Consider the following 27582-nt stretch of genomic DNA (forward strand, 5'->3'; position numbering starts at 1 on the left):
ATCTGTGGGAATAAGGATAAGGATTTAGATTACAGTTAGAAATTATATTGGTTTAGAAAAAAAGGCAGTAATAGGTTCTCCTTTTGGGTCTATGACTTCTCTAGCCATGAGTAATTGGCTAGGCTTACTCTACCATGTATGGATTCCCTCCCATCGAATGAACCTCGAGTCTAATTAGATAGCTGTAGGTCAAGATAAAAGCGCCACTATTACAACATTGTGGATGCTATGCCAGTCCAGTCATTGATGTGGTTTGTAGGCTTCAGAGTTGCGTAGGACTACTGGTTGCTCCTTTCTCTTGGTAACTTGATACTATGAAAGCAACTCCTCAGGGAAGAAGATTCCAGGTCAGTTAGCTCAGTTTCTCCAAGTCCTGTACCCAAAGTATGTGGTGTCATCAGCAATAGGGTCTCACCTTCACGTTCTAGAAGGCAACTAAGACTCTTGCATTCCAGTTCCCATGCCTAGCACTGGGGAAGGGGTGTTAGATGCTGTATGCTTCTTGGGAAGAGCACCATCACCCTATGTGGCACAACTCCATATGTGGAAGAGGTGATGTTACCACTCTGACGATGGGGACATGATGTTCAGGAAAGGGAACTTACTGGGTCGGACACATAGTGAGCCACAGAATCCTAGCCTGAATGCCGTATCCTTTTCAAAATGACTGCTTTATATAGATGTTGTCACAAGATTTTCACTGGTGAGGAAAATTGAGTCTTGGAACTAGACATGGCCATACATTTGGAAGCTAAGCCAGGAAGAGGACCATGATTTTAAGGCTAAATCAGCTTATATAGTAAGTTTAAGGCTATTTAGGACCTTGTTTCAAAACAAAATAAAATATAAAAGGGAAAAAGAAAAGAAATGAAGGCTTTGGGAGGCTAATCTCGTTTATTCAAGGTAAAGAACTACAAAATGAGACATAGACAAAAGGCATGACATTGGAGGCCAAAGAACAACCCGTGTTTAGGGCTGCACCTCCTGTTAGCTTAGAAGGAAACAAAACTTATGCCAGGCTAAAGACAGATGGGGTCCCCTCTACTCTCCATCTCAGCCAATGTACTTAGCTGAAGCCCAGGAAGGCAGTCATGGATTGCTTAATAAAGGTGTGTTTTGAGGACAGCCTCCTTGGGTGAATCCATGGATGTGTGTACCTAAGTGTGCTTAAACTAAGATGTCTGTGATGGCATTGGTGTTAGAGTCTCGTGGGAGCACGGTCAGGTATCTGACTCTTCATTCATAGAAACATTACGAGGAGAACGTGGCTGTATATTTTCATACTCCACAACTTTCTTCATGAAGGCTCTCCTGACACTCTGGGCCTTTCCTCTTTGCCTCCTTTCATTTCTCATTGCATTTGCGAACCCTGAAGGCCATTTGTCACCATCTGTTGATGTGTCCTCTTCTTTCATGCATGTGTGCCTTCCTCCTGTGTCCCCAAAAGAACAGCAACTAATTGCACTAAAAGTCACATTGCTCACAGCCCTGAGAGGTTCACTCCAAAGCACACAACTTCTTCAGGATGGAGGCCACCCCTTCCCTACTGCTGCAACCCACAGCAGGGAGGCACACAGAGGGATGGAGCACATTCCCCGTGGTTTCCCATTCTTGTTCAAAGCATGTGAATGTACACTGTCCGCATGGATCCTTCTGATAACCTTTGACATGGGCCAGGTTCTAAGGGACTAGTGCTGTATGTACCTAAGCTGAGTAGCTGTGTGTAGGAACAGCATGAAAACAAATCCAACACCCCGTCTCTGAAGACGTACCACCTCTGTCCACTGGTTTTCTCTGCTGTTTCTCATGTGACATGGATCCTGCTAGGCCCTTGTGAAGGGGGTCATCAGGATGGCTGAAGTAAACTCCTGGGGGGAGGGGCCAAGGATGAAGAGCACATCAGGAGAAACCAGAAGTTCAGCCCCCAGCCACGCTGAAGTCTGTCCATAGAAGCTCCTCCTAGTGTCTTCAAAAGGACCAATACTAGTTTAAAGGGCTACAGGGTCTGTGCCCCACACCCTGACCAGCCTCCTGTGGAGGGAGGTAATGTTTTACAGACCAAGTTCCAAGTAGCCCCAAGACCCTTCCTCCAGCAGGAAGGGAAGGGAGAGCATTAAAGGCTGGCTTCTCCTTCACCTGCCAGAACAAATAGAGCAGAAGAAAGGAGCTGCTGTCTTAGCTGAAGTAGCTCTGCTGTGCCCTGCCCCTCCCCACAGGCATCCCTGGAGCTGCTGCCTTGCCAGGACTGAGGATTAGGTAGCTCATATTTGTTCTCATTCTCAACCAAACTAAGGAGTGCTTCCAGGAACCCAGCCCCTTCTCTGTCCCTGCAAGACTCCCAAGACTAATCACAACATTGTTGGTGATCTGGAGCATCATTTGTACTGTTACCTGCCCATACTGGGTATCCAAGAACAGTCCCCAAGAGCTGTGGTCATGTTCCATTTTCCCATCTGTGGCTTATCTGCCTGAGGAGGAGGAGGCTGGAGCTTCGATTGGAACCAAGTGTGCGACACCTGCTTTTTTTTTTTTTTTTTTTTTTTTTAGAGCAGTCCTGGCATGGGCTGCATGATTTAAACTCTGTATAGCCTCCTGCTCTGGGAAATGCAGAATTAATTGAATGACATGTGCAGTGATTACGGGAAGAAGGAGACGAAGGTGGGGGTGGTAGTGGTGAGGGCTGTCTGTAGACCTTGCCAGAGACCTAGGAATTAATCCAACCTGTCACTTTATAGTGAGTTCCCTTAGCAGGTGTCAGAGGACCGGTCACCTCATTTGTCCTGAATACAGTACCTCATAGCCTGAGCATGCACTCTGCAGAGCCAGCCAAGCCTCATAGAGGCCCATAGGGAAGCTACATCACTAGGGTGGAACAGGCCACAGCTGGAACCACAGCAACTTTCTATTCTATCCCATTACACCTAATCCCATATCGGTTTACTGCCTGCTAGGTGGAGGAAATGGTGCCAGGGTTATACTCAAAAGGACCTTCCAGCCAAAGCAGCTCATTGCCTGCAGATATGTCAGCCAGATAGATACGTAGTGTATCTAGACTTTCACAGCTAATCTTGGCTTCAAGTCCCTTGTAAGGTCTGCTGAGATCAGGGAACATACATGCTGTCTTAGTCACACCTGCAACCTCAGTGCCTGGCACAAAGCCTGCAACAGGGTAGATGCTGAACATGCATTTACATACATTTATTGAGTGAGCAAATGAACAAATGCTTAGATGATCTAAGTCGAGCCAGCAATACCCTAAAACTCTGCAAGGAGTTAGGATTCAACATTTCAAACCCTTGCCATTTCTCGGGTGGGCATGGGGTTACCCTCTTCTCAAAAAGCTTCTCTATAGACCTCTCTCCAACCCAGCATTCAAGTCTCATTCTGAGTACCCCAAGTCCCAGCTGGCAAAGATACTAATATTAGCAGGTCAGAGTCAGCACAGAGATACTTTAAGATGCTTTGGCTGGCTAGGGAGCCCTAGACAGAGCTGGATGTATTTTTAGCTCTTTGGGTATCTGGAAAGGTATTGAAATGCAGTCGATGTTACAGACACCCAGGCAAATCAGTATTCTGCTACTGGCCTCCTCATGCCAGCAGTTTCCATTCAGTGTCTCTGGAGCAAGGGTTGCCATGGAGATTGAGTGCCAGGACAACTGAACTTCCCATCAGAAAGCCACAGCACAGGTAAATCTCTGGGCCAATGGGAAGCAAAGAGCTCCCTGGATGACCACATCTTCCTGCCTTGAAGATAAACAGTGGCAGAAGTCCCTGGAACCCTTGGAAGGGGTCAGGGGCCAGTCAGAAGGCAGAGGGCATTGTGTCTGGGATTTCTATTTCTCCTGCATGCATCCCCTCTCTTCTCCCTGAGTGGCCATTTGGAAGCTCTGAAGGTGAGAGAAGAGGAGGGATAGGCAAGTCCTGGCACAAACATAGAGCAAAGTGCTGTGTGCGGTTGGAAAGGGCCAAGTCACCCCAGTCCTGGAGCCATTAGAGTTCCAGAACCCCTCTCTTCTGGGTTGCACTGCAAAGGGCTGCCCCATTTTATCCCTGGTGTTCCTGTGTACCTAATTTGCTAAGCAACTGAGATGAAAAGCTGAGGCTCCAAGAAACTGGGTGGTCCACCTACACTGGCAAAGCTAGGAAGCCACAAAGCCATAGGGCACATATACTGTCTCATCCAAAGACTCCTACAACAGTGTTAGGCTTTTCCTTGCATGGCATCGAGAGAGCACATGATTGACCCAAGGAGGTGGTAGTGGGGCAAGAGCAGCATCATTTATCAACTTTTCTTCTCATCCCCCACATGTCTTTCCAGAGAAATACTATCCTAGATATTTTCTGGATTGTCCTTTAGCAACAGAGCAGCTGGGGATTATATTCAGTTGTCGTTAATGGAGAATTGATTTCATGTCTTAAACATTAGTTTATTGTCTCTCCTAAAAGATTTCATGTTTATGAGGTTGAAGCAGAAGGACAAGCCTGGGTACAGAGTGAGTTCGAGAACAGGCTGGGTAACTTGGTGAGAGCCTGTCTCCAAATAGAAAGGAAAACAATAGTAACAGCAAAAAGAAGTTCAGAGGTAGCTATCCAGGATTAGTGTAGAAGTGGTACCCAGTCATCAGGGATTAAGTTCTGTTTACTTTTCTTCACCACCATCTCTAGCACATAGTTTTGTTTTTTGTTTTTTGTTTTTTGTTTTTTTTTTCTTTTGGGTTTTGGTTTCTTGAGACAGGGTCTCCCCAGGTAGGCCTGGCTGCCCTGGAATTCACCCTGTAGACCAGACTGGCCTCAAATTCACAGAGATCCTGCTACCTTTGTCTCCCAAATGCTGGGATTAAAGGTGTGCTCCACCACTGCCTGGCCCCGTGGTTTTAATTCTAAAATGCTCAAAATGGCTGTTGTATCAGACCCTCACACCCACATTCCATGTAAGAGAAGTGGGGAGAGAAAGGACATCAGGGGCATGTGTGTGTGCCCTGGTTACTACCTCCTTTCATGTAGGAGTCTCTCTCTGCTGGCTGGACAGGAGGCTCAGAAAGATTGTCTTTCACCTGGGCACATTGCTACCCTAAGTAAAACTGAGGTTGTGGAAAAAATGAACTAGAGAACGATGCTGGGGGAACAGCAGTGTCTATCAGATGCATCTTCCTAGGCACATTTCTCTTCCACGATTTTTCAAGAGTTCATGTTTCCTGCACCTTAAAGGTTTTCTGAAGCTGAGGAAATAGCACACTAAGCAAAGCACGTTAGATTCCTCAGAACCTCTGTGAAGCCAGATGTGGTGGGCTATGTGTGTTTAATCCCAGCTCTCCTAGTGGTAGATGGGAGATGAAGATAAAATTACTAATGTTTAGAAGACAGCTAGCCCAGCATAAGCAATGGGTGGGGGGGGGGGGACCAAAAAACAAAACAACAACAACAAAAAAACCCTCAAAAACAAAAGGCCCTGTGTCAAGGTAGAAAAAGATAACCCACCCCTGAGGCTATCCTGACTGCCACAGAGTGCCATGGTGTATGTTCGCTGCTATTCTCATATACAAATTCATGCACACATTCATACACACACACACACACACACACACACACACACACACACACACACTATTTTCTAAAGTTCTTGCAGAGAATATAGGTTTGGTGATGAAGAAGGAAAATGACACCTGTCCTTCCAGTCATCTATATAAGTGATGATTAAGTTCTTCCTAGATACAAAATGAAATGTGAGTACAATTAAGTTCGAAGGAAATCAGCGGGCCATCTGGGACCAAAGAACTAGTTCATTAAGGAGCTAAAGGGATGTCTTCAAGCATAGTTACCTCCCTAGCCCAGATCCCTCCTGTAGGGTTCAGACCCCTTGTTGAATAGCTCTGGAATGCTAAAACCTGGCATCCTCAGGCTGGGGCAGCCAGCTGTGCTATGTGGAGTTTGCAAAACTTCTGCTGAGGCACAGCTTCCTCTACACATCCACAAGGCTGTGGTTCTTTCTGGATCCAAGGCATCCTTGAGTTAGGGACAGGTCAAAGACACTGAGGAGTGTTCTCTTCATAGACCAGAGAAACTCTAACGTAACTGAAAGGCTGGTTCCATGCCCTCACTTCTACACTATCACTAAAAATACTTCAAGAACACAGGGAACCCATAGTGTCTCAGAATGGTGCTTTCCAACACTCTCTTCCAAGGCTTTGTTGTTCAAGGCATGACATAAGTTTCTGAGAGGGGATGATGACCAAGCCTATGCACATGCAATTGAAATGAATCCTTGAAATGAGCCCAGACACCCCTATCGATCTCAGAATCCTTTCTCCCAAAAAATAGGCAGTGGAATTGAGCTGATGGGATCATGTGCTCAGCTGAAAACCTTGCCTCCTCAGATACATTTGCAGATAGTCACAGTCTGGAACCACAAAATATTCACTGGTAGAGTCTCTGGGAAGTAAATGATTCCTGAACAAAGGCAAAGACCAAAAAGAGACCACACATGGCTTCCACTCACTCCTTCTTGGGAGAAGGTGGAGTGGGAATAAACCTATGGGGATTCACCTAATTTGTGTGGGGTACTGGGATGGGATGTTAATAGGATTTGAGACCTAAGGCCCTTCATGACTTTCTTAACACTCCCCCAATGTGCGGTAAATAAGAGTCTGGGAAACAATAGGCTGATGGATGTTTATTTGGGGGAGAAATCACTTACACCAGAAACAGATGACTGCTGCAGGTTCCTGTCCCAAGGATGCCTCCGAATGCTCTCTGTCTCCAACCAGAAAGTAAGAGAGCAAGCTGGGGTCCACAACCCCAGACGTAGTTCCCCAATGGGCGTGGTCAGTGCAACAGGTGTGGGCAGGGTGGATACCTCACTACACACACACACACACACACACACACACACACACACACACCCCTTATGACTTCTCCCAATCCCATTTGACTAAGTCAGTGGAGTCTCTGTTATAGAGAGTCACATACACTCCTAATTTCTGTCTGAAGATTGCCAGAGCTGAGGACCCAGAGCCAACCAACAGCATGTAGTGTCTGGCCTGGCTTGTCCCCAGGCTCATCTACGTTTGGAGCCTGAGCAGGCTTTGGTTTATCAGGACACAAGCATCAGCTAATTCTCCCTCAGAGCTCCTGGCAAAATGAGTGTGCCTTTCAGCAGGACTGAGCCCTTCCTTACCTGCTCACCTGCACCACTCTGGGGAATGGGAAGAATGAAGGTTCAGAGATTGTTTTTGCTCCTTCCAGGAGAGAATATGGCTCTCAGGAAAATGTCTCTTGGCTGTAAATGCAGATTGAAGAACTTGATCCTCTCACACCTGAGGAGTCTTCTCCCTTAAGAATAGCATAAGGGTGCTTCCTGCTCACAGGACCATCGGTTGTAGATCTTGACTCTTTGGAATTTCTATGAATTTAGCTTCATAGAGAGAAAATGGTGACTGTATCGTCCATTACATTCTTTTCAATTCTTCTGTTTTGGGTATGATCTTTATTTGTTTTCTTCCTCTTTTTCAGGGCTGGAGATTAAGCCCACGATTTTGTGGATGATGGGCAGGTACTCTACCACTGAACCATACCCTCAGTCATTCCAATATGTCTTTGAGTGACTGTTGTGTACTTATATAACCTCAACAAAAGGAAAAATGTCTTTATATGATGTCTATACAGAAATATAAGTAGGAGACAATAATGCAAACATATGATGAATTAAGGAAGCATTTGGGACTGCCGCTGTGGTTAAGCTGGTAAACTGCTTTTCTAGCATGCACAAAGCCCTGGCTTCAATCTTCATCATGGCATAAACCGGTTGTGGTGACACAGACCTGAAACCCCAGCATTAGAAATACAGGGTCACCTCAACTTTATGGCAAGTGCCCTGTCTTAGGATACATGAAATCCTGACTGAATGCAAAGAAAATATCTAGAATGACCCTTTCCATTCTTTGTATGATCTTTATAACTTGTTTTATTCTTACACAGTTTATTTATCCTTATGTGTATGAGTGTTTTGCCTGCATGTCTGTATATCATTTGTATACCTGATGTCTTTGGAGGCCAGAAGACAGGAGTGGATCCCCTGAAGAAGATTTAGATATCCTGGGAACAGCAAGTATTCTTAACTGCTAAACTGTCACTTCATCTTATTACTCCCATTATAAGGAAAAGGAAATGACAATAGAGATCTGAAAACAATAAAACATTTAACATTTTCAAAATAATTACTTGAAATTTTGGTTGATAGGTTGTTACTAGTAATGAAAGCTATTGCCCTAAAAGTTTTTGCTTTTGAGTTATTAGCTAATGCTAGAAAAAAAAGCTACTTAATTAGACCATGAGGATAAACTTTCTTCTTTTTTTCATTGATGCTTAAAGTCACTGTACAGTTTAATCTAGAATTTCACTCTTTGTTAGGTGTAATAATAAACATACACAAAAGTCCTCTGGTGCTTCTCAGTCATCAAAAAACATGAAAAGCCATGTGCCCCCAGGGAAACATTTGCTTTTTCTACCATGAAAAATGGTTGAAATAATACACAAAAGCAATATGTCAATAAAAAATGCCATATTGTCAGCAGGTATTATTGAGAAATGCACAGAAAATATTGAAAAATTTAAGAAATGAATATCAAGAGAGTATGTCTTATAGAAAGCATACTATAGATTTGATTAAAAGTATAGGGATTTCTAACAGCTCAGTTAATGGGATTTGCTAGATTTTATTGAAACATATGAGAGAGAGCTGTTTTTGATCCATTAAAGGGAGGTTGTATGGAAGAAAAATAAATGACTTCCTTAAAGTGTTTTATGGGAAAATTATTGACTGTGGTTACAAACACAGATCCACACTTGACATTCAGTCACTAGGCTGCCAAGAGGTTAAAGCCATGCATGCACAAAATGAATGCATGCCATTGATGTTCTTTGTTTTATACAAATCAGGTCCTTAAGCTGTAATATTGCTCTCACACTTGTTGTAATGGGATGTAGAGTGACCAGGAAGATCTTTAACTTATATAGAGGCTCACTGGTACTTCTCCTGGCCAACATCAAAGATAAAGTACATGTTTTTCCAATACCAGAAAGACAATGGTTTCTTCTTGTCCATATCTGTAATAGCAAATGACTGTCAGGTAAATTTTTAATAAGCAGTCTTAACTTGTGCCTTTGAAATAAAAATGATGCTCTATCCAATCTTTTTTCAAAGTAAAATTAATCTAAAGAAAGAACATTTGAAAACTGATGCTTGTGTTTCCTTCATTATATAAATACTCCTCAGCATTGCTTGTAGCACAGTCGGCCCTTCCTGTCTACCACTTCTGTATCTTCAGATTAAATCAGCCCTGAATGGAAAGTGTAGTTAGGGATAGCATGATTGCCCCTGTACTGAACATACACAGAGAAAGGACACTTTCCTCATCACTATTTTCTGAACAATTCAGTTTGGGACTGGTGAAATGGATCATTGGGTAAAAGAGCTTGTCACATGACTACAGAATTGTATTGGCACAAAAACAGACCACTGACATTGGAATAGAATCAAAGACTTAGACCCGATCCAAACACTTGTGGACACCTGATTTATTTATTTTTTTTTTTAAATAAAGAAACCAGAAATACACACTGGGGAAAAAAAAAAAAGACAGCATCTTAAACAACTGGTGCTAGTCAAACTGAACAGCTGCATGTAGAAGAATGCAAATAGATCCATACCTATCACCGTGCCCAAAACTCAACTCCAAATGAATCAAAAACCTCAACATAAGGCCAGATGCACTGAATCTGATAAAGGGGAAAGTGGGGAATAGCCTTGAACTCATTGGCACAGGAAAAGACTTTCTGAACAGAACACCATTAGCACAAGCACTCAGAACAATTAATAAATGGGACCTCATGAAATTGAAAAGCTTTTGTACAGCAAAGGTCAGCATCATTTATACAAAGACGCAGAATGGTGTTGTTTAAAAAAAAACAGTGATGCTCAAGAGAAAGACATCCATGCGACAGAGCTTGGGTGGAGGGGTTTTCTATTGGGGGGAAAGTGAATGGGAAAGGGGGGGAGGGGAGGGGAAAACCAGCCTCTAGGGATAGAAGAGAAGAGGGGGAGGGTGGGAGGGAAGAAGGGAGAGAAGGAGAGAGGGAGGAAGACAGGCAAAGAGAAAGAGAAAGATGGGAGGTGGGCAGGGCCCTTTTAAAAGGGAATCTAGTGAATATACACAGGAGGTGCTCTTACTGACTGCAGCTGAGAATATATCCTGCCAGAACCCTAAGAGCAGGCCAGTACAGATGCCCCAATACTAACAAGTGGGAAAAGATTTTTACCAACTACCCATACAATAGAATGCTAATATTTTATATACACACACGTATTACAGAGAGAGAATTAAAAAACTGACATCAAGAAAACAACTCAATTTTTAAAAATGGGATATATATCTAAACAGAGAATTCTCAAAAGAGGAAACTCAAATGTCTGAAAAATCACTTAAAGGCATGTTTAACATCCTTAGTCATCAGGGAAATACAAATCAAAATTACTTCCAGATTTCATCTTACACCAATAAGAATGACCAAAATCAATAAAACAAATGACAGCTCATGTTGGGGAGGATGTGGAGCAAGTGTAACATTTGTATATTGCTAGTGGGAATGCAAACTTGTACAGCCACTATGGAAACGTGTGTGGTGGTTCCTCAGGAAGGTGGGAGTCAATCTACCTTAAGATCCAGTTGTGCCACTCTGGGACATATACACAAAGGATGCTCCAGAGGCTTTTATTTGTTCAACTGAGTTCACTGATGCTCTGTTCATGATAGAAACTGGAAACAACCTAGATGTCCATCAATGGACTAGTGAATAAAGAAAATATGATACATTTATACAGTAGACTATTACTCAATTGCTTAAAAAAAATGAAGGTTGAAGGTGAATATTTAGAATGAGAAAAAAAATCATTCTGAGTGGTGTAACTCAGACCCGGAAAGACAAATATGGTATATACTCTTGGTTAGCTGTCAAGTCATTGATAAGCAAGCTACAATCCATATAACCACAGAGGTTAGGTAAAGAGTAAGGGACTAAGGAGGAGGGGTGAATCTCCCTAGGAAGGGACATAGAATGGAAAGTTATGGACGGATAAAGTAGTGTTGGAATGGGAGGGTCAAACTGACCCATTAAGGTGGGGTAAGGGAAAGGAATATTGGGAGAGACAGATAAAACTGAGGGTCATTTTAGGGGCCATATGGAAACAGTTATAGTAAAGCTTCCTAAAATATACACATGTAGTCGATCTAAATGAAATCGCCAAACAATGGAAGTGACATAGTCCCAACTGGACATCTCTTGTTACCAAATGAAGCTTTCAATACTGCATATGGGTTATATCCAATTGAGTTCTTAGCCAAAGGGATCCCTAAGGGAACCTCCAAACAACCCAGGCGGTTGCCACGGCTATGGGTTGCTCTCTACAAACTGACAGTAAGGCCCTATTGCTGAAGACAACACCTACACAAGTCATTGGGCATGAAGAAGTCAGGCTGATACCTACTTAGAGCCTTCACCCTTATGAAATAGTACTCATGGTACTGGGAGGTACTCTGCGCATTACTGAAAGAGAAAGGTAAACACCAACCCTTTGATACTACAATGGTGTATCTACCTACCTGTGCCATTATTGCACCTCTGTTGTGCTGCAATTATGGCACCAAGCATGTGAGAGTAACCAACAAATATCTGACTGAGTTAGGGCCCACTCCATGAGATGAAACCTACACCAACACTAGTTGGGTGGCTAAGAACCTGAAACTAGATAGCTCAGGGACCTAAGGGAGAGCCAAATACTACTGTCCTGCTGAAGGACCATAGCAATAAGTTGATTCCTAAAAACATTCTGTTATATTCATAGATACATGCATTGCTTAGCTATCTTCAGAGAAGCTTCCTCCCACTAAAGATGGGAACAAATACAGAGACTCACAGCCAGATAATGTGCAGAGAGTGAAAGACCTTGGTATACTCAGCCTTAAATGGGATGTCTCTATCAAATCCCTCCTCTCAGAGATCAGGGGACCCACAGAAGAGGTTACAGAAGGAGTGGAAGAGCCAGAGGGAATGGAGAACACCAAGGAATCGAGGCCTTTTCAACACAACAGGGATATGACACATATGAAATCACGAGGACTTGGCCCCATGCGCAGGGCCTGCTTGGTCTGCACTAGATGGTGTCCAGGAGCTGAAAGGAGAAGGGGACATATGTCCTCATCGTCCCCATCCCTAACCCAGAAGCTATAATTGTTATCCACTTGCAAATGAAAATTAGTTGTCTCCAAGGAAGTCTCACTGGGGAAATAGGCAGGCCCTGTGGCCAGCAGTAGATGACCAACACAAAAGGACCTTAATAGCATTTTTGGAGGTTCTTTATCTCATAAGGTTGTCAGGACTTTTTCTTTTAAAAATTTTACCCTATAGGTCCTTTGTGTATAAAGTATGGCTTCCAGCTTTGTGTTTTTATGGGGTTCCTCTGTATGGATGTGTGTCCCTATATCTGTATGTCTTTCTTGTGCTTTCTCTTTGGCTCTTTCTTGTTCAATTATTTTGTCCTGTTCTGACTTGTTTGCTTTTGTTTTATCTTATTGTAGTATTATTCCTTAGAGAACTATTTGTTTTTATTTTTAAATCTTTAAAAATACCATTTAATTATTTAAAACAATTTCTACATTTAAGTATGTTTTGATCATTTTCTTTGTCTCCCCCCAAGTTTGTCCATATCTTTTCCCCCTCCCTACCTACCCAGCTTTTAAGTTCTTCCTCAAAAAAACAAAACAAAACAAAACAAAAAAAAACTAAAAAACCAATACAAGAAGCCCGAAACCTAGAAAACAAAATACATTACCCCCAAAGAATCAAAACCAAAAATGCCAAACTATAATCAAATAAAAGCACACACAAACTTTGACCTCCTTTTTTGTTGCTCAACTACTCTTGAACATGAGATCTGCCCTGGAGTGGTTGATATACCCAGTGCCAGTCAATTGGAGAAAACCTTCTCCCAGAAAGTATTCATGACAGTTCATTTGTTAACCTTTACCCTAGTGGCTAGGCTTACATTCATTCATTCTTTTAAATGTGGCAAAATAAAATATTATAAGATAAAACCAAAACTACCGCATCGAAGTTGGACAGGACAGACCAACAGAAAAAAAGAGCCCAAGAGAAGGCATGAGAATCAGAGACACACTCATTTGCATCCTCAGTAATCCCATACAAGCACTAAATTGGAAGCCAATAATACATACACAGAAGACCTGTGCAGACCTGTGTAGGCCCTCTGCATGCTGTTCAGTCTCTGTGATTTAGATGGCCTTGTTTTCTTGGTGTCCTCCATTCCCTTGACTCTTACATTCTTTCTGCCTCCTCTTCTGTGGAGTTCCCCAAGCTCTAAAGGAAGGGATTTGATGGAGACCTCCCATTTAGGGCTGAGTATTCCAAGGCCTCTCACTCTCTGAGTAGTATCTGGCAATGGTTCTCTATATTTGTTGCCATCTGCTGCAGAGGAAACTTCTCTGATGATGGTTGAACAAGGCACTAATCATATTTGTCTTTCTGGGTCAGGGATACCTCTCTTGGGATGAGCTTTCTGGTTCCATCCATTTGCCTGAAATTTTCATGATGTCTTTTTTTTTTTAACAGCTGAATAATACTCCACTGTGTAAATGTATCAGTTTCTTTATCTATTCTTTTGTTGAGGGGTACCTAGAATGTTTCCAGTTTCTAGCTATTATGAAGAGACCAGCAATGAACATGGATGAACAAATGTCTCTATGGTAGATGGAGCATCCTTTGGGTATGCACCCAAGAAGGTGTGGCTGCATTTTGAGGTAGATTGACTCCCATCTTCCTAAGGAGCTGCCACACTGATCTCCATGTGGCTGCACAGGTTTGCACCCCACCAGCAATGGATGAGTGTCCCTCTTACTCCACATTCTTGACAGCATGGCTGCCACTTGTTTTGTTGGTCTTAGCCATTCTGACAGATTTAAGATGAAATCTCAAGGTAGTTTTGATGTACATTTTCCTGACAACTAGGAATGCTGAACATTGCTTTAACTGGTTCTCAGTCATTTGAGAATCCTCTATTGAGAATTCTCTGTTTAGATCTGTACTCCATTTTTTAAATTGGGTTATTTGCTTTCTTGATACCTAATTTCTTGAGTTCCTTATATATATTTGGATATTAGCCCTGTGCTAGTTAAAATCTTTTCCCATTCTGTAGGTTGTTTTTTTGTCCTTTTGAAGGTGTCCTTTGCCTTACAAAAGCTTTTCAGTTTCATGAGGTCTCACTTATTAATTATTGATCTTAGTGCCTGCACTAATGGAGTTCTGAACAGGAAGTTGTCTCCTGTGCCAATGTGTTCAAGGCCATCCCCCACTTTCTCTTCATTCAGGTTCAGTTTATCTAGTCTTATGTCGAGGTGCTTGTTTGCTTTCTTTTTCTTTTCTTTGTGTTTTTCAAGACAGGGTTTCTCTGTGTAACAGCCCTGGTCTGGCTGGCCTGAAACTCACTCTGTACACCAGGCTGGCCTCGAACTCACTGAGATCTGCCTGCCTCTGCCTCCCAAGTGCTGGGATTGAAGTCAGCCACCACCACTGCCTGGAGCCTGCTTGTTTTCTAACTAGAGACAGAAAGGGTGTGGATATGGAGGGGAGGGGAGGTTGGGAGTGTGAGCCTTAAGGAGATAACTAGACAATGAGACTGCACTGAGACCAAAAATCAAGGCTTTGTTCGGGGTATGAACTTCCAGGCAGCCCACAAGGGAAAGGAATGCAGCACCGCCAAAAGAAGATTGAGTTTACATAGGGTGCTTTCGGTTGGGCTGGAGTGTGGCAGGAGAGTGTTAAGGAAAAATAAACTGCAGAAAAGACCTCAGTGAGCAAGGTTATTTTGTTTTGTTTTGTTTGGGGGGGGAGAGAAGAGACCAGATGGGGGAGGCTGGGGAGTGGCGGGGGGGGGGGGGTCTTGCTGAGGCGAGAGATCAGCAGACGTCTGAGAAAAGTGTAGAGCATTCATTTTCCATTTCCCTGATGGGGTAGGTCCCACACAGGTCATCCACCTAGGTGTCTTAGACCAAAGATCTGGGCCAGCCCAACAGGGAGGAGAAACTGGGAGGAGTAGGGGGAGGAGACATTGTAGTCAGAATATATCGAATGGAAAAAAAAAAAAATCTATTTTCAATAAAAGAAAAAAGAAAAAAAAAAAAAAAAAAAGAACAACCTGGGACTCACATAGTGGAAGGAGAGAACCTACTTCAGAAAGTTGTCCTCTGACCTCCACACGTGTATTGTGGCACATGCATGCCCACCCACATACACACAAAACAAATAACCAATAAAGGTGAAAAGTCAAACTAAACAGTTTACCAAGAATTTACATAGTATTTAAGCAGAGTTAGGGACAGGGATCTAGAGGTGTCCTTAATCCTCACCTAAACTATGGGTGCTGAACCCATATGGGGTTTCATAACTGAATGTGAGGGGTCGTGAAAATGTTGTCAACAGTAGCACACACACATACACACACACACAAACATGCACTTACATGTACACACATACATACAAACGTGCAGATACAAGCATGCGCATAGCATGCAAACACATGAAGAGGAGGAGGAAAATGTCACTGGAGCTCTTGGATTGAATTTCACCAAAAAGAAGTCATTAAATGGGTTTTTGGCTTGGGATCAGGACAGACTTTCCAACAGTTGTATCACATATTTATGCAAATCAGTGCCCTCAGCGATGACAATTATAAAATCAAAATATTGACCAACTTAGAAAAATGGAGAAGATGCTCTAATCCTGCAGCATCAAATGTTCAGCCAAGATTTATTTCTTTGGGAAAAAGGCTTTGTTATGATGAGGGTGTCCTGCTCCTTCTGAGTCTCTTCATATTGCTGCCACCTAGAACAGAGCCCTGTGAATGACAACCTGGGCTGTGGTGACTCATTCAGAAACATTCACTGGTGGCACTGCAATATCTGGTGACTTGCTTAGTGATCTGTTTGTGTCTGTCACTTGCACATTTTTCTGTGGTAGAGGGGGCAGCCGTGTGCTGAAGTCCTAGAATTGTTACCCACCTGATGGCAGAGGGAACATGTAGGGTCAGGAGGCCTGGGTATGGTCAGTTTGTTCTGGGGATCTCCAGCTACCATAAACCTAGGAAATGAAGGCCAGATATTGCCTCATCCCTTAGGTAAGAGTTTGAATAATAACAGCTACTCTAGGCCAAAAAAACCTATAATGACGTTCTAGGAGATTTGGGTGCATGAAGTGCAATTTAAAAATATATGAGAATGTAATAGTTTTTTCCCCCTACACCTGCTGGAGAAATATGTCTACACGTCTAGGCTAATATTAGGGCTGTTTATTTTCTGATGCTGACATCTCCTTGGCCCTCTGAGTTGCTGCTGGAGATAGAATGACTGATGGTTTGTCTTGCCACCCTTGAACTGGTAAGGATTACCTAGGGTAAGAAGGATTGTGTCTGGGCAACGCAGACAGAGAGACGCCCAGAGATATGCACACAACTCCAGATGGGGCCATCATCTGACCCACAGTTATTTCTGGGGCTCCAAGTGGACCTTATGTAAGGAAGAGCAGCTTCTAGAGGGAAGTGTTCCAATGAGAGCTGATGGCTCCAAAGATCCAGTCTTAGTCAGGGCCTGGGGCATTAGGACAGCTCAGTGAGTAAAGGAGCTTCCCCTGTACCCCTATCAGTCTGAGTTTCACCCTGGAAACCCACCCACATAAAGACATAAAGGTAGAATGAGTGAACCAACTCTGCAGTTTCCCTCTGATTTCTAAATGAGTTCTGTGGCATTTGTGTCTAGATATATCATATACACAATATTAAAAAAGAAAGGAAGGAAAATAAGAAAGAAAGAAAATAAGAAAGAAGGAAAAAAGAAAGAGAAAGAAAGGAAGGAAGGGAAAGTAAGAAAGAAAGAAAATAAGAGAGAGAAAAAAGGAAAGAAGGAAGGGAGGAAGGAAGGAAGGAAGGAAGGAAGGAAGGAAGGAAAGTCTTGCCGTGAGGAGAAGACCACTTTGAAGCACATTCAGCTTCAGGCTTGGAAGGCAACAGTTTCCCTTTAAAAATCCAACTTTTTGTAGTTTTGGAGGGTGGGCACTAGAAAGCGCTTCGGGGCATCTCTTCAGCAGGTTGGCCTTCCTTTGGACACAAAGCTCTCCAAGTCTCCCAGTCTAATGGGTAGGAAATCAAGTTTCTTTGCAGTGGCCCTTATGACCACTGAGGCAGACAGAAGTTCCTGAAAGGATCTTCACATGCATAGGGAGGGTATGGAAATGTCCCCTCTGCCGTTTGGGAAGGCCATTCTTTGAGTAAACAGAGAGCAGAGAGATGAACACCACCCGAAGAGACTGACAGGTTCATTATATACACAGGGATGCCACAGGAGGGGAACGTGGCTACCCCAAACCTGAAGTCATCTAGAAGCCTCTGCTCTTCTTCCTAGAGAAGATGGAGGGTGGGGGTGGAGGTGGGAGGGAGGGGTGTAGACAACTTAGGAGAGTGTGAGCTTGAAGAAAAATGAATAGGCCTCAGAAGAACAGGTGACAGCCTGTGACAGAGTCTGTGGGGCTGTGTCCACTGCCAGGCTTCTCTCCTGTGATGCAATTAATCTTCTCTGGTTGATGAGATTCCCTAGGAAGGGATTATTGACAGCTCTGTTCCTTTGTGGGGGATCTGTCTTTAGCCAGATAAGGGAAGCTCAGCGAACACCTCTGCCTGTATTTGTTATTCCCCAAATGCTCTCAGAAGTAATCAATGTACCAAAGCAGCATCACAAATTGGTATTTCTTGAAGGGAGGAGGTGGAAGAAAAACCACAAAGCCAGTTGTATTACAAAACTTGCAGTGGGCTGGGGTTGGAGCTCAGTTGGTAGAGTACTTGCTTACCATTCACAAACCCCTGGGTTTGACCCCCAGGTATTGCACAAACTGGGTATGGCGATGCATGTCTGTATACTAACGCTTAGGAGGCACAGACAGGAGCATCAGAAGCTTAAGGTTATCTTCCGCTACACAGAGAGTTCAGAGTCAGTCTGAGATGTGAGACTTTGTCTGGAAAAACAAATAATTTACTAGAGACAGGCATAGTAATCCCAAAATCTGCGGGAGGCTGACACAGGAAGATTGTGAGTTCAAAGCTATCTTGAATTATGCAAAGAGACCCTGTCTCCAAAACAAAACAAAACAAAAACAAACAAAAGACAGACAAAACAAAAGGGGGGGGCTGAATGAGGAGGGTGGGGCTAGAGTACAGAAAGTCCTCTGTCCCACCAACAAGGCCAAATCCAAGAAATCACTATCTTTAAGGGAAGAAGCAATAATCGATAGCAGGTCCTTGGAATTCCTTGGAGTCTCTAGAAATATAATCCTTCCTACCTGGCACCTTGTCCTGAGTCCCTATCAGCAGCTAAGCTTGCCTAAGCACATTACAATTTGATAACTTAGTTTCTCCAGCAGTCTAAAGAAGTAGGGACAGTATTTTTTCCCCCAGACAAAATCTTATACAAAAAAGTCATGTTTATAAATAAGGAAAGGTTGAACAATTTACCTAAGTATACAGAATCCATAAATGTCAGGGCTGGGATTTGAACCTACATGGTCTGGCTTCAGTTTCTATTCCTAGGTATACAGCTACCACAATTGTAGCTGCCTTAACTAACATTCATTGCTGGTGATGGGCCCCACTCCTTCCAATTTAAGTCTTTGGTATTTGTGCCCCCAAGAGATCTGTGAGTTTCCTGGGCTCCTGAAGGCCCAGACCTTTACTTTCCATTATTTTGGGAGATGACTGTTCTTTCGATGTCCCTTTATCATCTTCTGGGTAGTTCCCCAAGGGCCCCCATTTCTCACTTTGCTGGAGAAGCTGAGCGAACAGCATCTGCCAGGGACCAGCAGTAACAAAAACTGCCACAGCCTAGGAGGCCCGCTGGCTTCCGGTTAGTGAGCAGTCTGCGCCTCTATGGGTAGAGCCTTCAGGGAAAGGGCTGCTATTCAAGGCCTATTTGGTAGTAGTTATCTCAAGCACCTGTATAGGGTGGGCTTTTCTAGACAGACTACTGGCTTTGAAAGCTGGGGAGGGGGGAAGGGGCTGGAGCGGGGGGGGGGGGGCATGCTAATTCCATTTCAGACTCTCAGGCTGCTCTCTCTATTTGGATTCTGAAGAGCATTGTGTTTGCTTGATTGCTGTTTATATTGTCTAGGGGCTTTCTTTAAACAAACAAACAAACAAATAAACCCGAGGCTCTGAGGCATGTAGAAACGTTTCTGACTCTGTGCTGTATATACATGTGAACCCACACACACATACGCACGCACGCACGCACACACAGAGGCACACGCACACATGCAGGAACACTCACTGGTAGAAGGCAATCTTTATTCTGCTGCTGCTTCCTTGGCTTTCCTGAATCTGTACATTCCGGATGCCAGCACTCTCCTCACGCCACCCACCCCTTCACGAACACTCTCAAAGACATTTAGAATTTGGCTGCTGCCTTCTTCCCTGGATTAGACCACACTCTCAGCTACTATCTTATTTAAAAGAGAAACAAACAAACAAACAGGTTTAGCCCCTAACGTCAGCCACATGTTTAATCTTCCTTATTCTAGTTTCTGTATGCCTCACTTCCAGAAAGGCCGTGGGTGTGCTAAGGACAGTTTCCCCCAAAGCCTTCCTATGGTACAGGATCTAAACCACATGATATTTGGTTTTCAGTCAGGGATATTGTGGCACAATAGACACGGAGTGTAAAATCAGTCCTTTTGGCATACAGTTCTCAGATTTTTGATGAATATTCAAGATTATTAACTTGAACGCTAGTCAAGATACAGATGTCTTCTCACTGTGAGAGGTTCCCTCATAAACCCTTGAGGCTGCCCACTTCACTGATAGGAGATGTCATTCTGTATATATGTTTCTCATATTGGTTAATGAATAAAGCACTGTTGGCCAATAGGAAAGGAAAATAGGAGGGTCTAGGGGAGAAGGAGGAAAGAGGAAGGAGTAAGGAGGAGTCAAGATGGAAGACGAAGAGAATAGAACACCAGCGGCCTCTCTCTCCGGTAAGATAAGACCGCGTGGAGATTAATAGGAATGGGTTAATAATTAAGACAAAGCTAGCTGATAAGAAACTAGTACCTGGCCACTGGTGCAGCGGCCGGACAAGACCAGCGGCGGGAGGAAAAAACTTATTCCTTACACTTCACCCATGCCCAAACTCTCATGAGCACTGGTCTGGGTTGGCTTAAGCCTTTTTCCCAGATTGTCAAATAATGAAACCTAAACTGGACTTTTTTTCACCAAGTGTAATCCTTTGGAGATTCATTCATGTGGTTAAATACACTGGTAACCCATCATTCCCTTTTCATGCTAGGTAATATTCTAAATATTCTAGGTAATATTTTAAATGCCACAGTGGTTTATCCACTTGCCAGTTGAAGGACATGTAATTAGGGTAATTAGGAGTAGGCTTTTGTATGGGTTTTCTTTCTCTGTCTCTGTCTCCCTCTGTCTCTCCCATGTGCATGTGTATGATGTATGCATGTTGTGTTCAGGTGCACACAGATGTGCTTATGGAAACCAGAGAATTATATCATCTGCTTTCATCCATTGCTTTTCACCTTTTTCCTTAGAGACAGGCTCTCTTGCTGAACCAGTATCTTGGTGTTTCTCTCCGGCTGGCTGACCAGCCATGAGCTCCCAGGGAAGCCTGTCTGTGCCCCCATAATAGGGTTATGGGGATGGTGTTGGGTATTCAACTTCAGGTTCTGATGCTTACAGAAGTACTTTTACCCTGTAAGCCAACTCCCCAGCCTGTGTGAAGAGGCTTTTATGTGTAGATGTTTTCATTTTCCTGGGTGAATACCTAGAAATGAGGTTTCTAAGTTGTAAGTATATATTTAACTTCTAAGAAACTGCTAAACTGTATTCAAAGGTAGTGGCGTTACTTTGTATTTCTTATTTAATTTATTTTTTGAAAATTTCGTAGGTGTAGATAGTGGATCTTCTTCATATCTACCTCCTACTTCCTCCCTTCAACCCCCTCTGGCTCCTTTCCCCAATACATTTGCCTCCCTTCCAGTTTCAAGGCTTCTTTTTTAAATAGCTCACTGAATCCAATTAGTGCTGCCCATTTGTGCATGGCTGTGGGATCAACCACTGTGGCATGGGCGACTTGCCAGTGGCAACTTGCCCCAAAGAAAAGTCACTCCCCCTCTCCCAGCAGCCACCGGTAGCCAGTAGCTCCTTAGTCAGGGGTGGGGCCTGAGAGGCCCTTCCACCCCTTCTGCTGGATTTTTTTTACTGGCTTAAATGTACTATTTCAGAATCACAGTGCCTGTGAATTCATGTATGCAACAGCCATGTCATGTGCCTCTGCTAATTTTGAGTTTCTACTGCCACTATGTGTGGTTTTTTCTTTTTCTTTTTTAATATGGGTCCATGTCCTTTCTTTGTCTCTCTCTCTCTCTTTTTTTTTTTAAATTTAAATTAGAAACAAGCTTATTTTACATGTCAATCCCAGTTCCCTCTCTCTCCCCTCCTACCCTGCCTCCCACCAACTCCCTATCCCATCCCCTTTCTGCTCCCAGGAAAGGTGAGGACTTCCAAAGGGGATTTTCAAAGTCTATCACATTATTTGGAGCAGGGCCTAGGCCCTCCCCCATGTGTCTAGGCTGAGAGAGTATTCCTCTATGTGGAATGGGCTCCTAAAGTCCATTCGTATACTAGGGATAAATACCGATCTACTACCAGAGTCCCTATAGATTGCCCAGGCCTCCTAACTGACACCCACGTTCAAGGGGTCTGGGTCAGTCCTATGCTGGTTCAGACTGGTGTCCATGAGTTTCCCCTTGTTCAGGTCAGGTTTCTCCAGCCTGGTCTTGACCCCTTCACTCATCACTCCTCCCTCTCTGCAACTGGATTCCAGGAGTTCGGCTCAGTGTTTAGCGCTGTGGGTGTCTCCTTCTGCTTCCATCAGCTACTAGAGGAAGGCTCTAGGAAGGCATATAAAGTAGTCATCAATCTTATTATAGGGGAAGAACATTTAAGGTAGCCTCTCCACTATTGTTTAGATTGTTAGTTGGGGGTCATCCTTGTAGATCTCTGGATATTTTCCTAGTGCCAGATTTCTCTTTAAATCCATAATGGCTCTCTCTATTATGTTATTTTTTCTTGCTCTCCTCTATTCTTCCTCTGACTCAATCTTCCTGCTCCCTCATGTCCTCCTCTCCCCTCCTTTTCTCCCCTTCTCTTTCTCCTAACTCCCTCTTCCCTCCCCCAATGCTACCCCAATTTGCTCAGAAGATCTTGTCCCTTTCCCCTTCTCCAGGGCACCATATGTCTCTCTTAGGGTCCTCCTTGTTCCTAGTTTCTCTGGTGGTGTAGATTGCAGGCTGGTAATCCTTTGCGCTATGTCTAAAATTCATATATGAGTGAGCACATACCATGTTTGTCTTTTTGTGACTGACTAGTTTACTTCACTCAGGATAGTTTCTTCTAGTTCCATTCATTTACCTGTGAATTTCAAGACTCCGTTTTTTTTTTTTTTTTTTTTTTTTTTTCTGCAGAGTAGTATTCCATTGTGTAAATGTACCACATTTTCTCTATCCATTCTTCAGTTGAGGGACATTTAGGTTGCTCCCAGATTCTGGCTATTACAAATAATGCTGCTATGAACATAGTTGTACAGATGTTCTTGTTGTATGAATGTATATCTTCTGGGTATATGCATAAGAGTGGAATTGCTGGATCTTGTGGTAGACTGATTCTCATTTTCCTGAGGAACTGCCATACTGATTTCCAAAGTGGCTCTACAAGTTTACACTCCCACCAGCAGTGGAGGAATGTTCCCCTTTCTCTACATCCTCTCCAGCATAAACTGTCCTTGGTGTTTTTTGCTTTTAGCCATTCTGATAGGAGCAAGATGGTATCTCAGAGTTGTTTTGATTTGCATTTCCCTAATGGCTAAGGATGTTGAGCACTTTAAGTGTCTTTCAGCCATTTTAGATTCCTCTATTAAGAATTCTGTATTTAATTCTGTACCCCACTTTTTAATTGGATTATTTGGTGTTTTGGTGACTAGCTTCTTGAGTTCTTTGTATATTTTGGAAATCAGATGTGGGGTTGGTGAATATCTTTTCCCATTCTGTGGGCTGCTATTTTGTCTTGTTGATTATGTCCTTTGCCTTACAAAAGCTTCTCAGTTTCAGGAGGTCCCATTTATTAATTATCGATCTCAGTGTCTGTGCTACTGGTGTTATGTTCAGGAAGTGGTCTCCTGTACCAATTCATTCAAGGGTACCTTCTACTTTCTCTTCTAAGAAGTTCAGTGTGGCTGCATTTATATTGAGATCTTTGATTCATTTGTACTTAAGTTTTGTGCATGGCGACAGATACGGATTTATCTGCAGTTTCTAATCTCCAGTATCCAGTTATGCCAGCACCATTTGTTGAAGATGCTTTCTTTTTTCCATTATATAATTTTAGCTTCTTTGTAAAAAAAAAAAAATCAGGTGTTCATAGGTATATGGGTTAATATCAGGGTTTTCTATTTGATTCCATTGGTCTACCTGTCTATTTTTGTGCCAATACCAAGCTGTTTTCAGGACTATAACTCTATAATAGAGCTTGAAGTCAGGGATGGTGTTGTTTGTGGCTATTGTAAAGGATGTGTTTCTCTGGTTTCTTTCTCAGCCTATTTATCTTCTGTATATTGTAGGGCTACTGGTTTTGTTTTTTTTTTTGTTTGTTTGTTTGTTTGTTTTGTTTTGTTTTGAGTTAATCTTGTATCCTGCCACTTTGCTGAAGTTGTTTATCAGCTGTAGGAGTTCCCTGGGTAAAGTTTTGCCCTGCATCTTCATCAGTGTTACTCATTGCCAGCTTTCTAATCCTATCTCCCTCCCTTTGAGAGATGTACTCCATGGAACTTTAAAGTTCCTGTGCCCCTCCTCAATGGACATCCTAGAACAAAGGAATTATGACTCATTTATTTCTATATTATCTTCAAAGAACATATCAATCAGGGGGATGGATGGATGGATGGATGGATGAAACTTTACAGGTGCTTGGCTTGGCAGTTTCTCGAGAACAGACCTATTGATGCACCACTGTTCATCATTGGAAAGTCACTATGGTCCAAAGAGTACCCCTCAAGTCATGGGCAGATCCCAGCTACCTTTGTCCTTATCCCTTCTGGAAGGCAGGCTGACCCCAGACTCTTCTCCCTGATCTATTTCTCTCAGAGTGGTACCTGTCACTTGTCTCACTACTTTGGGAATAAATTAATCACACCATAGGTAGGACTTCCTCTTCAGTGCCAGGCTGGGTGGTTGGATCCCTCCCAGGTGTGTACAAGCTACTGTGACATATGAAGAGTGTGGGATGAAGAGAAGGAACTGGCTTGAAGTATAATTACCTCTGTTTGGAAGGGTTTCATCGTAGCCAAGGAACTGAATGAGGATGCATTCATAGATTGCATTCAAGATTCTGATCTCTTTGTGTCTATACATTCACTGAAAGTCCTGCAGTTTGTCTTTCAATGTCCTGGATAGTTTTATGCCAACTTGACACAAGCTAGCATCATCTGAAAGGAGGGAACCTCAATTTAGATATGTCTGAATAAGATTCAGTCCGTATGGCATTTTCTTAATTAGTGATGGATGTGGTAGGGCCCAACCAGGTGGATGCTACCCCTGGGATAGTGGTCCTAGTTGCTACAAGGAAGCAGGCTGAGCAAGGCATGGAAGTGTGCCAGTAAGCAGCACCCTTCCAAGGCTTTTGTATCAGTTCCTGCCTCCAGGTTTCTGCCCTGCATGAGTTCCCGTCCTGATGTCTTCAATGATGAAAAGTGCTGTTAAAGAGTGAGCTGAATAAAATCTTTCCTCCACAAGTTGCTTTTGGTCATGGTATTTCATCACAGCAATAGTAACACTAAGGCATCCACAGGGTAGCTACTGTGTTCATTAGGGAGGTAAGATGCTCAGTGGTGGGTTTAAGCATCTACAAGGAAGGTATGCAAGGGAATGCCAAGAAAGGATCAGCTACATGGGGGTATCACAGCCAGCAAGACAGAAGAAGCCCTACGTGATGGGGAAACAGGGATACAAGGCCAAAAGAGATTGCTAATCAGAGTGACCCAACCACAGAGCTTCAGCAGTCAACATCTACCACAGGATACCTGGTACAGACTGCTCTGAAGTGACCTTAATTAAGAGTTACTTATTTTGGGGGAATATGAAGAAGTTTGTTTGTTTATCCCATTTTTGTTGTTGTTGGCTTTTGTTTGTTTGTTTGTTTGTTTGAGACAGCATTTCTCTGTGTAACAGCTCTGGCTGGCTTGGAACTCACTTTGTAGACCAGGCTGGCCTCAAACTCAGAGATCCACTTGCCTCTGCCTCCAAGGTGCTAGGATTAAAGATAGGTGCCATCGTTGTCCAGAGAAGTTTTTTGATGAAAACGATTCAGCTTTTCAGTAGATTTAAACTCATAGTTCCATGGAATGGAACTAGACAGAATTGTCTCCATCAGATAGCCAATGGGCCTGTCAATGAGGCATTTTCTTGATTGCTAATTTGTTGTGGAATAAATTAATAATTTATGTAAAACTGTGTTACATTTTTATGTTGCAGAATATCACTTTAACTATGTAAAGATGTATCACATGTGTTTATGCTTCATTTGTTTAACAATGTAAAGATGTGTTACTTTGCCTGCCTAAGACACCTGATTGGTCTAATAAAAAGCTGAACAGCCAATAGTTAGGCAATAGAGGGATAGGTGGACTGGTGGGCAGGGAAAATAAGTAGGAGAAATCATCTAGGCTCCAGAGAGAAGAGGAGAGGAGAGGAGATAGAGAAAAAAAGAACAAAGGCGAAAGAGGAATACACTTGGGGCCAGCCAGCCAGCAAGACACAGAGTAGGACATACAAAAGGAAAGAAAGGTAAAACCCCCAAGGGAAAATTTAGATGAATAGAAACATATTCAGTTTAAAAAGCTAGCTAGACATAAGTATAAGATATGCTGAGCATTCATAACTACTAAGTTTCTGTGTCATGGTTTGGGGACTGGAGGTCTGAGAAGGCCCGCTACACTAATTGATGTAGAAGGGCCCAGTCCACTGTTGGTGGTGTCATCCTTAGGCAGACTATATCGTTCCTAGGCAAGTAGGCCTGGGATGTCCGAACATGAGCCTGGAACAAGCCAGTATGCAGCATTCCTTCATGGCCTTGGTGTTGGTTCCTGTCTCCAGGTTTCTGTCTTGAGTTCCTGACCTACCTCCCCTCAATCATGAACTATAACCGGTGCGATGAAGTAAACCCTTTCCTCCCCAGTTGCTTTTGGTCCAAATGTTTTATTCAAGCAGCATACAAGCTAACTAGAACAACTGGCAAGGTCCAGAGGCTGACCACACAGACCCTAGAAAAACTGAACAAAGAGAAAATAAAAGTCAAGCCTTCAGAAGTGAGTTCTAAGTATCTCCACCCCATCCTTGCCCCCAAGAGACATGTGGGGAGCTGATAGTGTGGCTAGGCAAAGGCTGGCTGGAGGGCAGTTTACTAAGAACCTCGGCCATCATCTCTGCTGGGAGTTGGGGAGAATATGAACTGAATCCTAGTGGGGGAGGGGCTGGCCCTGGCCACATGGCTGGTTAGTAGGAGGGATGAAAGTAAACCTCACTCTTTAGATTCTTGAGAACAGTTGGAATCCAGAGTCCTGGCAGCTCATCAGGAAAAGCCAGTCTAGAAAAGTTCTCTTAAAGAGCAAAAAGCTAAAAATGGGAAGTAAGATTTGCTGAGCCCAGATCTGTTTGGATTCGTTCATTCCTATCTAAAATACCCCCGCACTTACGTATCTCCAGCTACAGGGGTTTCGGTGTTCAAGTGTGTTGCCAATGAACACTCCCTCCTTCCTTAGATCATTTCAACAAAGAGTGGGCTAGCTGCTCCTAGAAATGTCTAAGTCTGGGCTTGCCAGGAAACAGACAACCCTGAAGGGCCTTCTGCTATAGTGTATGGCAGAAGGGGGGTGGTGTCTGAGGCTGAAGAGAGCACCCGCCCCGCATGGGCTTTGGGACTCTTCCCCCTTGTTGTACAGATGACTCCAGAACATAGATGGTGGTGGAGGCTCTGCTCACACAAAAAGGCTAAGAGACACCTGAAGTTATCAGGAAGCAGCAAAGCAGCTTGAGTAAGAGGCCGAGAGGAAATCGGCTTGTGCATGCAAATGAGGGGTTACCATGAGGCCCCCAAAAAAGAGAATCAAAGAGGTTATTAAAAAAAAAAGCCTTGTGTTGGAAAAAAAGGAGGGAAAGAAGGAGGGAGGGAGGGAAGGGAGGGAAGGAAAAAGGAAGGAAGGAAGGAAGCAAGCAAGCAAGCAAGCTGGGTGTGGTAGTGCATGCCTTTAATTCCAGCACTCTGGTGGCAGAGGCAGATGGATCCCTGTGAGTTCCAGACCAGCCTGCTCTACACAGTGAGTTCCAGGACAGCCAGGGCTACATAGTGAGATTCTG

Source organism: Phodopus roborovskii, unplaced genomic scaffold, assembly GCF_943737965.1.
Source record: "Phodopus roborovskii unplaced genomic scaffold, PHOROB, whole genome shotgun sequence".
NCBI classification, from domain to species: domain Eukaryota; kingdom Metazoa; phylum Chordata; class Mammalia; order Rodentia; family Cricetidae; genus Phodopus; species Phodopus roborovskii.